The sequence below is a fragment of the Drosophila albomicans genome, unplaced genomic scaffold (assembly GCF_009650485.2).
Source record: "Drosophila albomicans strain 15112-1751.03 unplaced genomic scaffold, ASM965048v2 utg000120l_pilon, whole genome shotgun sequence".
NCBI lineage: Eukaryota > Metazoa > Arthropoda > Insecta > Diptera > Drosophilidae > Drosophila > Drosophila albomicans.
The window spans coordinates 31,105-43,128 of NW_026263520.1; the positions used below are offsets into that span (position 1 = coordinate 31,105).

General features: G+C 40.0%; 1 long non-coding RNA gene across 1 annotated transcript; it reads left to right on the top strand.

Annotated features, from left to right (window-relative positions):
* Nucleotides 1-10,297: 10,297 nt before the first annotated feature.
* Nucleotides 10,298-11,692, top strand: LOC127566276 (uncharacterized). The gene is made up of 3 exons (XR_007955522.1): nt 10,298-11,053; nt 11,203-11,630; nt 11,678-11,692. It is a non-coding gene; the product is annotated as an uncharacterized LOC127566276 (long non-coding RNA).
* The last annotated feature ends 332 nt before the right edge of the window (nt 11,693-12,024 follow it).

Genomic DNA, 12,024 nt, shown 5'->3' on the forward strand with positions numbered 1-12,024 from the left:
AGTTTGTTTCAAATTTTTTACCACGCCCCCTTTCGCCCCCGCAAATCAAAAAAATCGAATAACAAGCGTAATTTTAAAGCTAGAGTTGCGAATTTTGGTATATACATTAGTAACTATAGTAGTTATAATTCCTGAGAATTTGGGTGCGATCAGATAAAAATTTTGGAAGTTATTAAATAAATACTTTTGTATGGGCAAAAACGCCTACTTACTAGGGGCCTTTGTTGCTTTGGCTGACAATCTGGTATATTGTGCCGTCTAAGGTATATGCGGTACTGCACCGATATACCACATATACCAGTTGATATACCAGTTGGTATACAGTATTTTTGCAGTATATTTGGTATATTTTGAGAATATTACCGCAAAATATTTTGTTTTTATTTAAAATGGGTAGCGGTTTTCTCACAGTCGAGTACACTCGACTGTAGCTTTCTTACTTGTTTTCTAATTTATTTAACTTATTTTTTTTTTTTAATTCGACAAAATGAGCCTAACTAGACATGTACTGAGCCTCATATAAGAAGGTACGAGCAATGCGTCTGTAACTTTTTAACGAAGTAAGGTGTTGATGCGAGCGCTTTGTAGGTGAGTGGCACACTATCCGTTCCGCCGACCAAAAAGCACTCGATGCTTTTCGCTCACCCGCAATGCGCTCACGCGTAAGAAAGCACTCAAGATCCAGTGCTCTCAACATCTCTCTCTCCCACAACTCTCCACCGCAGAGCCTAGCTTTGCAAGGGCTCGGCGCTAGATCTGCAAAATGCCGTCGGCATTTTGCCTCTGCAGTACTGATCTACTTTTGTTGACAAGCGGTCACCCCCCCAATAACCCTTTCTGTGCGTTTCATTGTCCAATAACCCGAAAGTTCAAATATATATAATAGTAAATATAAAACGCGAGTGTTTTTATTCAATTTCGGGAAAGGGAAATCTGGAACCTATCTGCCCACCACAACATTTGGTCCTTCGAGCCGGATCTGCTCATCATCGTTTTGCTTCTCCAGCAAGCATATCGCAGATAAGTTTTAAATCATTTCTCCTTTCTTTACTCTTTCCTTCCCTACGGTCGTCCGGCCATTACGTTCTACATTCTTTTTCGTATGGTGACCAAATATAAGATTTGGAAATTCACTCATATTTTCCGGACGACCTGTTTCCATATTTTCCAATTGCTGTCTTAAATATCTTTACTCCAAGATATTTACTATATTGATAATAAAATATTATTATATTTTGTTCCGCCAATCGCGTACGTATGTATGCATGTGTGTTTATTTTTTGTAAGTGCAAGTGCATATTAGTGAAAAGTGTAAATTATTAAGAGAGCTACTAAAGTGCAAATATTATACATATGTATATTGTATATTCCATACATATACATATAAACATACATAATAATTTAAATCCAAGCTGTGTATACCAGCATTTCGTATTGCTTTTAATTCTTGTCCGTTTTATGTTTTGTATGTCGCGATAATCGCCGACATACATACATACACACATACTTTGTGCACTCTCTCTCGCTCTCTCGTCACATACACTCATACGTTTGTGCACTTCTCTTGTCCGCAAGCGCTCCGGCTTGCAGCCGCGCTTGCAGCAGCTCGCTCTCTCTCTCCGAATACACGCATACATGCCTTCGCCTGCAGCGTTTGACAGCGCAGTGCAGACATACATACATACATACGTACATACTGCAAGTACTTCTGCGAGTGAAGTAATAGATTGGCAGGGCAGCGGTAGTCGCACTCGACATACCCTACCCTTTTCATTTTTTCCAAGTGAATATTCTGTGTGTGTACTATAAGAGCAACTCTCAGCTCAATTGTCTGTGTATGGGCTTTACTCCAGCCAGTGTTCAAACATACACAGACATACACACACACATATACACACATAAATTATCCTATTTCACTACACAAATAATATAATTTATTTTTATTTTTTGTTTTTTTCCAATCCAACAGCAATTAAGAAACAATTGTCGTTTTTTTTCCTCAAAATACCAATATACCATATATATACTTTTTTGTTTTTTCCAGCTTCTTGCTCTCTGGTATTTTTTGTACGATTGTTTTTTTGTTGTTGTTGTTTCCTTTTTTCGACGAACATCCATTGTTGTTGCGGGAAATTTCCCCCGCCCCGTTCTTTTGCTTTCGTCGTCTGTGTCCGCTACTATCCGTACCCATCTACGTGTAAAATACCACAGCACTGGCTTTGGTATTTTTTGTCTGTATTTTACGCTCTTCTCGTATCCCTTTCACTATCTCTGGTCTGTTTCAGCTACGTATATGTTCTGATTTTTTCGCTTCTGAGAAAAATTAGTATACAGTCCGTATCCTGTATAAAAAACGCCCAGTTCGTAGCATGTCATCGGGCAAACCGATAAAAGTAAAACTCAACTGTCCGTGCCCTCTACTAGCGCCGCTAGAACCTCGATAAGCCCCCCTTTACCTAAGTCCAAGAAGGAGTCGGCTCTTTGTGCATCCAGCACTTCGCCGATTCATTCACAATCGAAAAGGGAGGTCCCCGCACGGTCAGCTAGCGTTTCGCCCGCTTCTGGCACCAGGCTTGGAGTCAAATCCAAGCTGCTGATCTTGGTCACACAGCCTTCATCCGATCCTAAGACCAAGGTTCCTTCCGTCCCGATCCACAAAACAAAACCGATGACACAAAACAAAGTAGACACAGCGTTGACGAAATTCATCGCCGCGACTGATCGTATCAGTCACTTTGCGGCGAGAGTCAACAATCCTTCGGCTGATAGCCCCTCCCTATATACGTGCCAAGTCCGAAGGGACCAGATGCGTTCCTTATGGGAAAAGGTCGAGAATGAGTATGAGGCTTGCTCTTGCGTCATGTCTGAGGAGATGACCACAGAAGAGCTCCTACTGTTCAGGCCAAATACGAGTACTGCTATGCTGTCTACGAGCAGTGTGCAGCTTTGTTAGGTGAGCAAATAGCCAACGCATCCCAGGCGCTCACCCCCCGTACACCCGTACAACCACAAGCTGTGCAATGCCCACAGGGTGTCGATTACCTCCGTGCGACACCGAAGTTTTCAGAGGCGATTACACTCGCTGGCCCACCTTCCGGGATTTATTCACAGCCCTCTACATCCAGAACCCGAGACTGTCGGAAGTTGAGAAACTTTTCTATCTCAACTCCAAGACCAGCGGTGAAGCCCATGCAATTGTGTCAAAGTCTCCTTTGACCAATGAAGGGTTTCAGTCGGCGTGGTCCAGCTTGACTGAGCGTTTCGAGAACAAACGGTTGCTCGTAAACAGTCAGCTGAGAATTTTGTTCAATTTTGCCCGCCATTGGGCAAGAGTCGGGTTCAGCTATTCAGGAGCTGCAGAGCACTATTCAAGGGTGTCTGACAGCCTTAGAGCACTCGAAAATCAACGTAGAGAATTGGGATTGCATCCTGGTTTTCTTGTGTTCTTCGAGGCTCCCCAAGTTGACCCTTTCTCTTTGGGAACAGTCAATCCAAAACAAGAGCGATATTCCAACGTGGGTTGACATGAACGCTTTTCTTCTAGAGCGGCATCGCACCCTAGAAGCGATAGCGGAGGTGTCATCCAGCACGAACGCTCCGACGGTTCCAAGAGCCTCACCCAAGAAGGCCCCCGTCTCCAGGCAGGTCAACTCTTTTGAGAGTAGGGTGATCATTAAGACCCAGACCTGCAATTTCTGTTCCCGGGAGAACCATCCGATTCGATTGTGCCCCCGATTTCTTCAGATGGGTGTCAATGAAAGGGTCAACCATATCAAGCAACAGAAGCTGTGCTTGAACTGTTTCGCACGAGGTCATGTCCTGGCCGACTGCACAAGTGCGCACAGCTGTTTTACGTGCAAGGGTCGTCATCATACACTCTTGCATCGAGTCAACCCGACGCCGACAGTCACTAATCCCATTCCTTTCCAGTCAGCTAATGTGCAATCTTTCCTGGCAGATAACACGCAAGGTGTTCTCCTGAGTACAGCTGTTGTACACATCTGCCATCACGGCGTTCGGCACACAGCTCGGGCTCTGATCGATTCTGGATCAGAGGCCACCTTCATTTCTGAACGATTGTTCAAGCGCTTGAGGATGCCATACACATCCGTTCAAGCCCACGTCTCTGGGCTGACTCAAGTTGTAGCAGCCAGCCCCGAAGCATTGGTAATTGGCTCCCCGTTGCGACCAGATTTGCAGATTGAGGCATCGGCTTTCGTCCTTCCTCAATTAGCAGGAAAAACTGCCCCATGCGCTGTCCCACAAACCATCCTCGACAATCTGCCAAGCATCCCGCTGGCCGACCCCAAGTTCTATGAGAGTTCGCAGATAGACGTGCTTTTAGGCGCAGATATCCTCCCATCCATTCTTCTCGGCAGCTCTCGTCCGAACGTTTGTGGGACCCTCATTGGTCAAGAGACCATTTTCGGTTGGATCCTGACCGGCCCAGTGTCGGGATCCACTTCTAACTCCATCTCGTCCTTTTCGACTCAACTGTCCGTCGATCGAACTCCTACGATCGGTCCTGTGACAGGACCCCCCTCCAAATCTATTTCAGTTTTTTCGGCTCGACTGTCCGTCGAACGAACCCTTAAGAATGGTCCTGTGATAGGACCCTCCTCTAAATCTATTTCAGCTTCGAATGGTCCTGTGACGGGACCCCACTCTGATCCTTCTTCGGTTCGACTGTCCGTCGAACGATCCTCTAAACGCAAGCCTTTGTTAGGCCCCCATTCAAAAACTTTTACGACACCTTCGGCTCGACTTTCCGTCGAACGAAACTCCGCCATTGGTCCTGTGACAGGACCCCACTCGAAACCTCTTTCAGCTCAACGATCCCGGACGGAGACGAAGTCTTCCTCTGCACCGATGGCACCAGTCACTCCGCGCGGGGTTTCCCGTGCTTCCCGGCACAACCTCGCGCCAGCCCAGGAGCCGACGCGACCACCCGGCACCCTCCAGAGGAGAACCACCAAGGACGTCACATGTCAACGTTTCCCAGGCCGGCGTCCACAGGCCCACTGTCCAGTGCCTAGCCATAACACACTGACGGCACTTTCCAGTGCAAGGAGTGAGTATACTCCCCACCGCGGCGATCAGGCTAGACACGGGGACGGCGGCTTTCGAAGCGCGAGTGCTTTTAGATCCGTGTTGTCCAGTAAGCCGCATCAGCGAGTCGTTGCCAGGGGCCTTGGGCCTCTCCATCACTCGCATGGGCGCTGAAGGAGTCTGCACGGCGTCGTTGCACTCCAAGACACACCCACTTTATCTATCCTGATATTGTCCTGCCGGGTATCCTCCCAAATATGATATTCTTTGCAATCCCAATATTGCAAGGGGGGAGAATGTTGATGCGAGCGCTTTGTAGGTGAGTGGCACACTATCCGTTCCGCCGACCAAAAAGCACTCTATGCTTTTTCGCTCACCCGCAATGCGCTCACGCGTAAGAAAGCACTCAAGATCCAGTGCGCTCAACTTCTCTCTCTCCCACAACTCTCCACCGCAGAGCCGAGCTTTGCAAGGGCTCGGCGCTAGATCTGCAAAATGCCGTCGGCATTTTGCCTCTCCAGTACTGATCTACTTTTGTTGACAAGCGGTCACCCCCCCAATAACCCTTTCTGTGCGTTTCATTGTCCAATAACCCGAAAGTTCAAATATATATAATAGTAAATATAAAACGCGAGTGTTTTTATTCAATTTCGGGAAAGGGAAATCTGGAACCTATCTGCCCACCACAACATAAGGTATCGGTCTAAAACTGAAATATATATTCAAAGGCATTTTAAGCAACTAAATAAAAGTAGGCGTGGTATGATAAAAGGCGGAATTTAATTTTATTTTTTATTATAAAGTTTATTTGCTTTCCAACAAGTAGGTAATTTTTGCATTTTTTTGACTTGGAATATAACGTTATCTTATTAGAATCTCAAGTCTTTCTTTGACTCGATTTGAGGAACTTTGTAACGACTTTCTAAAGTCAATGACATAACAGCATCTCGATTATGTGGCATAACTCGTCGTGAGACATGTGTTAAACAACTGCACACATCGTTCGGTGCCCTGAATGTGCGATGGAATTGCTGGATCTGGCAGTGGTATTTCAGCAGAATTTATGTATTCCAACAAGTGATCGTGCTGGATGTTATCCAAGTCAACTAAATGCATATAATCGGTGCAATCAAAATTAATGCGACTCTTTTTATAAGATCTAAGTTTAGTTGGGTCATATAATTTCTAGCGATAATACATAATTTTATTAATTGCACATTCGCAAACTGTTTTTCTTTCATCGAAAAGCATTGTTAACAAAATATTTTCTGTATGGGCGAAGACCCCTTGTTTTGGATTGCTTTGTTTACAATTTCTCTCAGATTTTGTGGTAAAATTGCGTTGATTGAATAAAAATTACATAAAAGTTTACTGCCATATACCACCGAATTAAAAAATTTTACATTAAAATACATCGGTATATAAACTTTCATAATGAAATTAGCCAACATTTTTAAATTTGTCGAAGGTAAACTACTTGCGACATAAAGACGTAAAACTCTGCTGGCTTTTGTTAACCAACGAGAATGAACCATTTTTCCGGATTTCATTCTGGCAATATCTTCTGGACACAAGCCTTCCGATACAGCTTTGGCTATTCGATAGAGATATAAAACGTCTGTCGAAAGACCTTTTTCATCTCTATTATCCATTGCTGGAGGCATATTCCCCTATGAAATGGGTTCAAAGTCAGGTATGGCCTAAAAACAAAATGTTTGTTTTAATTTTGAAAATGCTCTATTAAAACTTGGCTCTTACCGGAAGTTGTTCACAGGTCTCAAGTAACTTCATCAAAGTGCCACTAGCTGTACGTGGTCCACTTGTAGTTGCATTTTCCAAGGCATTAAACAAATGGCGAAATGGAAGTTCGTTAAAATGCAACAAACAAACAAACCAATGTAATGGTTTATTCAATAAAAGTTCAAATTTTTCGAATTATTCCAATTCCAGTATTGGTGGTTCTCCATCACAGCAAACTCCAATCAAGTTACTAAGCGTTCATTTTTTTTTTCCATAAAGACTCCCATAATTGGATTTGCTTAGTATTGGAATCCTCAGCATTAACTTTTATCTGCCCCAACAGCTTGCCTTACGGTTGCTTAAGAATCACAATATGAGACTCCTTTTGTACTCTCGGATGGTATTTTCCACTAACTTCATTCCGCGTCAGAGCTTCATTTTTCTTGCCATCAAAAGAAAAAGCTAGTAAAGCTGAATCATTTTGCTGCATACTTCGAACGGTCTCCCTGCATTTCATTTTTTCTCGTCCAACTTTGGATTTATCCATAACAATTGTCCCCCATTTTCATCAGTAAATCCAATGTCTTTAAATAAGGCTGTAACCAAACAGGAGGCAACTCTGTTGGAAATGCCGAATCTATCACACATCATTGCGAAATTAATTGCATCGTATCTCTTATCGTAAGGTCCCGTTTTGTTGAAACTCAGATCTTTTGCTGCTGGCATTGCAAACTAAAAAATCACTTTCGATCTTCATATGCGCAGATTCGGGTCTATAAGAAGGATCAGAGCTTTCTGGCAATTGGCTTGACTGTTGATCGACTATATTTAGCACGACTTAAGGAATGGTATTCCTTCTGCTGGTGTGTTGGTCAATCATAAACATTTTCAAGTGGTCAGGAATTAATCCGCAGGAGCATGGCATTGTTTTCTTACAACTGCATTTAGCGACTTAAAACAAATCATTTAAGCTTTTCTCAAATTCAGTAATTGAATCAATTCTAGTAATGTTTTTAACTTTTCGCTGATATTTTTTTTATAAATATTATTAAGCCTCTAATGGTGCTTTTTTATATTTATTAATTTAATATTCGTCTTTCTCCAAATTTCAATTATTTTGTCTGCAATCATCGGCTTGCATAAGAGTGTTGTTTTTTTGTTTGCTGTTTATTGTGATCACTCACGTAATAATAATATTTAAGTACATCCCGCAAAGTTGACAAATTTAGCTCGGAAAATTCACTACGTACACCAATGATATTTGCGATCTGCTTTGAATTGAAACTTGATGCAGACATCATAATAATACTGTCAATTTCCGAATTGTCAATAGACATCGCTGATGATTCCATAATTTTATATTATTAGCACACGTTTCTTTGTTAACAGTCAAATACTAAGTAAACCAAATTTATTACACGAATTTAGAACTGATAACAATCTTGAACTTTATTTACTGCTAGTTTATGGTATTCAATGGCGTAAATAGCTATTTTCGAAAGAGGGATAATTTACCAATAAGGACTGATGCTCTTGACTGCCCCCACACCTACGCCACTGCCGTTGGTTGACAAGTTTTCCCGCAAAATTAATTATCATTTAAATAAACTGTTATAAGAGGAATGCAAAAAAGCTTCACAAAAGCTTTAATATTTTTATATTTGTAAAGCATATCTTTAGAAAGCTTCTTAATGTAATAATATATTTCTTTGCAAGCAAATAAACTTTATAATAAAAAATAAAATTAAATTTCGCCTTTTATCATACCACCCCTACTTTTATTTAGTTGCTTAAAATGCCTTTGAATATATATTTCAATTTTTAGACCGATACCTTACTTCGTTAAAAACTTACAGACGCATTGCTCCTACTTTCTTATATGAGGCTCAGTACATGTCTAGTTAAGCTCATTTTTTCAAATTAAAAAAAAATTTATAAGTTAAATAATTAGAAAGAAAAATTGTAAAATTTTGTTGTAAAAAGATGAATCAGAATTGACTCCACATAATTGCAAAATGCGTATGGTTCTTTTTAAAATACATTTAAAATGCTTAAATACCTCGAAATACCTTATGTACCTCATAGTGAAATCTTTAAGCTTCACTGCGCGAGCTAGGAATTCATTATACACATAGTTTCATAGTGAAATTTTCTTAGAATTCTTCGTAGGGACGATTTTCAGGATTTTTTTGGACAGGAACAAATTGACCCGCCCTAATATATATATATACTTTATAGGGTCAGAGATGCCTCTTTCTACCTGTTACATACATTTCCTGCCGGCACAAAGTTATAATACCCTTCTACCCTATGGGTAGCGGATGTAAAAAATTAAGATTTTCTTACATTGAATTTTGGACTTTTTGCCACCAAATCGTCAATCCGTCCGGCCCAGTGTGTAGCGTCCTGAATGGTTTGTCGCGACATTTTTATTTTTCACAAATTTGTTAATTTCACAATAGGCCGCCAATTTTGAATTAGTGGTGTGCAAACAAGTAAAATATTGTACTATAAGCAAATCGATAGAAGCATCAATGAGCACTTAAAATGTGATAAATGGCGGTTCTGGTTCGATCACATCAAAATTGTTTTTTAGGCCTATTTCGGGCTTTTTTTCGACAGTATTTGTTATGTTTGTACGCAGATCAAGTTTGTTTTAAATTTTTGCCACGCCAGTTCCGCTCCCGCAAATCAATAATAACATGAGTATATACAATAATAACAATGGTATTTGTGATTCCTGAAAATTTTGGTTGCGATCAGATAAAAATTGCTTAAGTTATTAAAGAAATAGTTTTGTATGGGCAAAAAACGCCTTCTATGTATGTATTGTATATGTGCGTATGCGTATATACATGCTCGCCTCTTCTATTTGTATCTGTATGCATGAAGGCACTGCGATAGCTCTAATGGTAGAATGCAAGCTTATGCGTGTTGTGATATTTGGGGTACTCGGGTTCGAGCCCGCTCGGGGTACAAATTTTTTTTTTTTATCGTATTTACAATAATTATAAGTAACAAGTAAGAAATCTACATCACTACGAATACAGTTATATATATTATGAATCACAATTTGTGAAATACAAAAAATCTTCGTAAAAAAAATTGTGGTACATTTTTGCCAAAATTGGTACATTTTTTCAAAATTTTGGTACAAAACATTTTTTTGGAATGGCAACCGTGAACAGAACTTTAACTGAGATTTTACGATCTTTATTCGAATAACTTTAGCTACCAATAGAAATAGGATACTTTTAGGACTCATTTAAATCATATCGGCTTCAGGCGCTGTTACATTATCGAACATGAGAGAAATATGCAACGAGTAAGAGATGAAAGAGTATCAGAGTGACTTGAGTTTAATTTCAGTTTACTCTATCAGAAATTTAGCTTCAAACTTGCAAATCATTTTACGTTTGAATTTAGTGTCAAACATGAGACTCCTTACAGTAAGCTGAAGCTAACTTCCCACATTCATATTCGAAACAATATTTTGTGCGATTTACATTGCTAGAATAATTTTAACATTAAAATTTTTTTAAGTACCAACAATTAGATATAGCCATGTCCGTCTGTCGGTCAGATAAAAGATAAAGAGGACGATATCGAATGGTGACGATGCGGGATGTTTGAAAGTGAACTTGAACCCAAAAAAACGAAGCACAAAACCAAAAAAAAAAAATTTTTTTTCTTTGCTTCTAAGTTGTAGTCAATTCGCACAGAATTTTTAATTGCACCGATGACACTTTTGACAGACAGAACGACCTCTGACTTTTACCTTTAAAACGTTCATTACATTGCAGTCTTTTACAAATACATACATTTTGATTTGGGGATTATGGGAGCAAATATAATTATTCAAATTAGGAAGCTTACTAATCTGGACTGGCAATCGCTCACTTTAACCTGATAACACTAGGATTCTTAACTGGAATGCAACTGCAAAAAACGAATATGTTAAATTGTCCGCAAACACAAAAACATCATAAAAGCAAAGGAGAAGCTGCAGATTGCGTCGCAAATTGAACTTGATAACAGCAAGTTAGCTTGATTTTATTAATGATTACACACAAATCTACAAGCAGCTACATTTAACATTTGTATTAACTTAAACAGTGACAAATACAGCACAACAAGCACACGAGCGAAAACAAATTTTATATTGCAAAACTGACCCTGAAAATGTTAAGACGATGTTGAATTTATCGATTGTAAGCACATCTGCAAATTTCTGCAAAAAATGTTTTACACAATTTAGAGCCAGGTATACAACTAACTGTGGATTTCTGTGGGGTCACTACTAAAACTTTAGCTAAACATAAAAAAGACTTATAGACAAAAAAACATTATTTCAAATTAATATAACAAGAACAATTTAACAAAAACATTTTTTTATAATATTTCAAATGTTAGAAAATACCTTCAAAATCCATTACCAATAATTTAAATTTGGACATCCACTCGCGCCCGCCGCGCCTCCTCCATCTCCAGCCACGTCAGCAGAATTGGCTTCAGTTTGATCACGTTTTTGTGCGACAGCTCTAGGTTCTCCAAATTAGAGATTGTGGTCTGCGTCAGTGGTCTGACGCCAGGCAGCTCGGCCAGGGCCTTGCCCACATAGTCTTGCGTGAGTTCTGCAAGAGGCGAAGTCGAATGTCAAATTAATGGGCTATCCTTGGCGATTCAAATGCGAACTGACGTGGAAACTAGGAAAGATTGCGATCCTAAGATGATGTGTCAATACATTTCTTTATAATGCAAAAGCAACTCAAACGGTCAACAGTTATTTGCGAGCTCTGATTTTGATTCATTCTGAATAAAAATTGAGCTTAATCAGAAAGGTAATGATATATTATGAAACAATTGTGTGATTGTAACTAAATTGAAGATTGATTTCAGAGCTATTTTCGAGCTGTAATCTGTTAGATCAGATGCGTACTAAGACTGAGGCGTCGCTCTTTTGAAACGCAAATAGTTCCAGAGCTAAAGGGAATTGTCCATGTCAACATGTAAATTAGCTCCTTGCGACAACTGACGTGATGAGAGGTTTTCGATTTTCGTATTGGTGACGTGATGAGAGGTCTTCGCCTTCGATTTCGTATTGGTCCTGCTCCATTTCCGCATATAAAATAGATTTGCACTTAAATCTACACGATTAAAAAAGCTATACGATTCCCGTCTTTCTTTTTTTAAAATTTTTGTAATAATTTGGCTGTTATTTAAACTTCATTTAGA